The sequence below is a fragment of the Eptatretus burgeri genome, chromosome 10, assembly GCF_056783735.1.
Source record: "Eptatretus burgeri isolate ZD-2024b chromosome 10, Ebu_testis_v1, whole genome shotgun sequence".
Taxonomy (NCBI): domain Eukaryota; kingdom Metazoa; phylum Chordata; class Myxini; order Myxiniformes; family Myxinidae; genus Eptatretus; species Eptatretus burgeri.
Genome location: NC_140970.1, coordinates 89,817,122 through 89,823,156, shown reverse-complemented (window position 1 = coordinate 89,823,156; position 6,035 = coordinate 89,817,122).

The following is a 6,035-nucleotide window of genomic DNA, read 5'->3' as shown; positions in this document are numbered from 1 at the left end:
GGGGGAGGTTTAGTATGTGGATGAGTCATGTCTGGCTGAATTGCTTTCTGGTTCCATTCCCTCATCTCCACAAGTGGATTAATCATTCTGCCTGTTCAGTATAATTTGTCGTACATCCAAAGTACGTTCACGTCAATTCAAGAATGAACACGAGTTAATAAATATCTGAATTGGCCAAAGGATTCACAATATGATGAGTAAGCTGAGAAGCAGGGTGAAGACTATCTTGAACAATTTTTCCCTGTCTCAGAACCAGCATCTTCCACAATATTCTCACTTCCTTTTGTTTAAAAGCCTATTCCTAATTGATGCAAAATATTTTAAGTCCACAAAGGATTCGGGAAAGAACGGCCACAATACGACGTCTCTTGAAGGATAGTGTCTCCCTTAAATGAATTGCTTTGCATGCACAGGTTCTGTATTCCTATTTGTTCTTGTATTGAAATACCATTCTTGACAAATTGAACCCAATATTAGTAATAACTATCGTATTCCTTTTCACCCATTTATCGATTCCAGGAGAGCATTAACTTGCCTTGCATATAGCTTATTCTAAATGTTACAGTTTATTGACACTCATTATTTGCAAAAAAGTTTATTCCAGAAACATTTTGTTGACTGCTAACAACACAGCATTCATTTTATTAATAATACGCACACGTGTTTGCCACAAAACAATGTTATGAATTCGTTTAATTAGAGGGATTAGACGTTACGTCTTCTTTTTTTTTAAGTTGCAAAACACAATTCTCATTGAGTCATGAACATTACACTGCTGTAAAGGCCTAGGTTAGTGCTGGGCACAATACCATCCCAGACATAACGCCGTCTTATTTCACCGCCATCTCACTAAATCTGTCATCCCGATGCTGAGCTTCTGGCATTCAGCCCATCGCCTACAGATGTGACATAGATATATGGGTTAAGGTGGTCAACTGCCGTCAGCGAAGCGACGGAATGGGTTTAGTGCTAAACGCCGGTATGACGTATCAGCGAAAAGAGCGTAACAGACAGAGGGACGGACGGAGAAATCCAGCTACTTTAATATGTAGAAGCGTGGGGATAATAAAAACTCGAGCGAAGTCGATGGCATGCCATCACATATCCCCACACTTCCCATCTAAAGCAAAGTTGAAAGATGACAAGAAGTTCTACCAGGAATGATATCAAATTTTGAGTTAAATTTTTTTTTCTGTTTTGACCCCCATGACCCCCATGACCTAGGGGCGTACCTAGGGAAAATAGCACCTATGGCAAGCATTGAAATTGCGCCCCTGTCCAAACATCTAACACCCATCTTTTAGATAACATTACCATAATATCAGCTCAAAAATACAACCCAGGCTCGTTAATCTTTTCATTAACAAATTATGGCACGACATGAAAATTACAACTGCACCTTCCTTGCTTTCACTGATGCAAATTGGTCCATGATGTGCTCAAAGTCAGTTTTTTTCAGTTTCTTCTCTTCCTCCACTCAGCAGAGCAAGATCACAGAGTCTGCCTTGACCCATGGAGACTCTCAAATACGAAAGTATTAGTTTTCTCTCTTAGCTGGCGATGGAAACTGCGATGGTTAGCATTATCTGAATAGCAATGCGAAGATTGGGGAAGATGCTCTCATCTCCATACTGAACAATAAATTCAAGAAGCTCTTCAGGTCTTGATATTTTCATGTTGGCCCAACTTGATAGCAACATTCTGCAATCCAAAATTTCTTCATATAGCTGCTGTCCGTTAACATCAGAGCTGTACAATTCGCTCAAATTTTCGGACTTCTTCTTTAGGTCGTTACTGTCGGCGCCGTAACACAGTCCCTCAACATTGAGAAGGAACCCAAACTTGGCGTCAGTGTCGTGCAGACGAGAAAACCTTTCGTCCATTTATCTGTGAAGACGGTCGAGTGTTCCCTTCATGACTCTTTCCATTTCCTCCTTGGCTGTTAACCCAGCATCTCTCAAGTTCTCATCAGCCATTCGTTTCTTTCATCTCTGACGTCTTTCAACTTCAATATTCCATTCTTGACAGACAGTCATGCTCGGTGCCCCCACCCCCCCACTTCAAGTGGCGCTCAAGGCATGTGCCATACCTGCTATACCTTAGGTACGCCACTGACCAAGCCACTGCCTGGAGCATGAACTGGTGGTCAAATCCCAAAAAATTGTGACCTATTTCATGCATCCCCCAATATTGATTGCATATACAAAGTTTAATTTTAAGATGTGCCCATATAATTGCATTTTTGGTATTTGATCTTTTTTTTGACCCTGCCCCAGGGGATGGGGCCAAAAATGATACTGCTTTTGCACCTTCGTGCCAGGTGGTGATCATACCGACCAAGTTTGGTGAATTTCTGCCCAACCCTTTTAGCCCAACCCTTGGTCACGTCAGGTCAGATTAGATCTGTGACTTGCTACATGTACCATGTAAACCTGTACTATGGTTGGGTTGATAGCAACTAAACCGTCTCCCCCACCAATTTTCTTGGTGAGGAGGGTGTATGATATGGACACCCAGCGAGATGAAGAACAAAACCTGTCAAAGGGTGGAGGAGCTCCTTGTGAGCCAATGGCCATCCATATCTAGTACCCAACTGTGTCTGCGGACGTCCTCCTGCAGTTGAGTTACTTTTTGTTAGGAGGTTGGTGGCAGGATTTGCACTCCAGCCACCGTAAAACCCTTCATTCCGCAAAACATTCCAAAAGCACAAAGAAATCTGAAAACCCACTCTGTGGGAGTACCTCCTGTGCAACTTCCCTTCACAGGGCAGCTCATCGAATTATGGACTTGGGGAAAGGCCTTTGGGACCCCCAATCTTGATGATAGGAGGGAAACCATGGGGTAACATTCCCGGGTCAGATTGCGGGAGAGTGTGTTTGGATGTTGCTGAGGTGTCGTCCACCAGACGGCGGTCTCCTTGGGTTAACCTGGGGCGGTCCCTTCGGGTGGGTGCCTGGAATGTCTTATCCCTAAGAAAGGATGAAAACCTGTCTCTGTTATCATCTGGACGACACCTCAGCACCACCCCGACGCACTCTCCCGCAATCTGACCCGGGAATGGCACCCCGTGGTTACCCTGCTATCATCAAAGATTGGGGATCCCGAAGGCTTTGCCCCAATCCCGTCATCCGGTCGCTTCCCTGCAAAGGGAAGCTGCACAGGAGGTACTCTCACAGAGTGGGTTTTGAGATTTTCTTATACTTCTGGAGTGTTTTGCGGATTTAAGGGTTTTACGGTGGACGGAGTGCAAATCCTGCCACGAACCTCCTCATTAGAAGTCACCCAACTGCAGGAGGACGTCCACAGACAGTTGGGCACTAGAAATTGATGGTCGTCGGCTCACAAGGAGCTCCTCTACCCTTTGACAAGTTTTGTTCTTCATCCTGCTTGGTGTCCATATCCAAGCATCCTCCTCACCAATAAACTTGGTGGGGGAGACGGTTTAGTCGCCGACAACACAACCATGGAACAGGTTAGTACAGGTTTACATGATACTTGTAGCAAGTCACAGATCTGATCTTGCCTGACCTGACAATAATGGGGTGGCTGTGTGATTCTTGTCAAATTTGGTATTCCCTTCTCTGTAATGGAAGGCATTACAGAATTGGAGTGTAACCTTATCAAGATCCATGGCTCAAGGGGATTGGTTTCTATTATAAATTTCTACAATCCCTGCCAACCATTGGTGCACAAGAGGCTCCAGAAGGCTTATAGAAGGGGGGATGGGGTGGTCCTTGTATTTGGGGATTTCAACAGTCATAACATTCCTTGGGGCTCTAAAATCACGGATAGCAATGGGGAGTGTATTGAGGGTTTTATTGGTGAATTTGATATGGTGGTATTAAATTGATGGAACGGGAACATGTAAAAATCCGTCTGCAGGAAAGATGTCCCCTCTGGATCTTACTCTCATTTCATCAATTGAAGCTACGAGATGTGATTGGAAGGTCCATGACGACAACCTAGGAAGTGACCACTTTCCAGTGATCACAAATTTTATATTACAAAGAGATCCTGAAGACAGACAAGGACCGGCTTCTTGGAACTTTTCCAAGGCGGACTGAGTCTTTTCTCATGTCGATGTTCCAATGAAGTGAAGAAAGGGATTGTCGATAGCGATATTGACAGCCTCAACAGGAATATTGTCCTAACTATGAAAAGCATAGCTGGGGATACAGTCCCAACTTACAGAAGCCCAGTGGGTAAGAAAATCAAAGTCCCTTGGTGGGATGAGGGTTGCAAACAAGCGATCCAGGAAAGAAGAACAGCTCTTAAAAGATTAAGGAGAACCCTTAGTTTGGAGGATGTCGTGGAATATAAAAGGAAAAGGGCGAAAGCTCAAAGGACTATTAACCAAGCAAAGCCTGCATCTTGGAAATTATTCTGTTCTTCGATTAATCCAGACACCCCACTTAAAACCATACGGAAAAGAGTTAAAAGAAGTGTTAAATCTGGATGGAAGTCTATTCCAGCGATTATCTTACAGAACAAAACCTTTTATTCAAATATAGACAAGGCAGAGGCCCTGGGCCAATTCTTTTCTGGAAGTGGGGCCGGTATCATAAAGTATGATGAGTTGGAAGCTCGTACTCCCCCAATTAGCAAATCAATTTCCGGTGACCACCATCGCAGTTCAGCATCTAAATTCTTCACTTAATCTTCACTTCACTCTTCGGTAGCTTAAACAGGCAATCCAGAAGGCTAGGAATAGCACCCTAGGCCCAGATCGGTTATCATTTCTCATGTTCAAGCACTTGGATGATAGGGTGTTGGATGTGATCCTTAGATTCATCAATAAAGTTTGGGCTTTAGGGAGAATTCCCTGTGATTGGAAACACTCAATTGTAATCCCTATCTTTAAAGATGGGAAAGATAGTGCAGCCCCATCTTCATATCGTCCGATTTCTCTTATTTCAGTTGTCTGCAAATTAATGGAGAAGATGGTGAACAATCGTCTGGTTTTCTTCCTGGAAAAGAACAACCTCCTGTATAAATTCCAGGGCGGGTTCAGAAAGGGACGGTCTGTTATGGACCACATTGCAGCACTGGGAAATGAAGCAAGGAAATCCCTAAACAATCAGGAGTCTCTCCTGGGAGTGTTCCTTGTTATCCATAAGGCAAATGATTCAGTTTGGAAAGATGGCCTCCTTAATAAGATAACCAATCTCGGGATCAATGGAGGAATGTTCAAGTGGATTAGGGACTTTTTATCGAATGGATCCTTTCAGGTGAGGGTCGGTCAGAATCTCTCCTCCATTTTTCATACAGACAAGGGCATTCCCTTGGTTAGCAGCCTAAGCCCAACTCTCTTTAACATTATGTTTAATGATGTAGCTTCCCATTCCAAGCTCCACAGCAAGATTTTTCTGTTCGCTGATGACATTGCCATGTGGATCCGTTGTAAGAGTTTATCCCTTTCGGGTAAAAAAAAACTCCAGAATGGTGTCCGTCTTGTGGAGCAATGGGCTGCAGACTGGGGGTTAAAGCTATCAGGCAACAAGTCCAAGTTCATCATATTTTCCCACAAGAGAAGGATTGAGGACATAGCGATGGTAGTTAATGGTACTTCCATCAAACCATCTTCACAAGTATAATACTTAGGAGTCATATTTGATAAGGGATTAACCTGGACTCCCCATGTTAAGATGTTGACTAGTAAATGTGCTAAAGGCATCAATTTATTATGTTGTCTTGCTGGTACTGAGTGGGTAGCACATCGTGATAGTCTTCTCCTGTTATATAAAGCTATTATTCCTTCTCATCTGGATTATGGTGGCCTGGTCCTTGGGGATATGTCCATGAGAAATTGGAAAAAACTGGAGATTGTCCAGTCTAAAGCCATCCGTATCTGTTTAGGGGCTTTTAGCAGCACTCCTGTTTGTGCCCTTCTGGTGGAAGCGGGTGAGATGCCCTTGTCTCTCCGCTGGGAATTTTTGAAAATGAAATATTGGGCTAGATCCACCTCATCCGGGGATAACCATCCTGGTAAAGCCTTATTTGCAAACTGCTGGGAATATCTAAAGCTTGACGGGAAC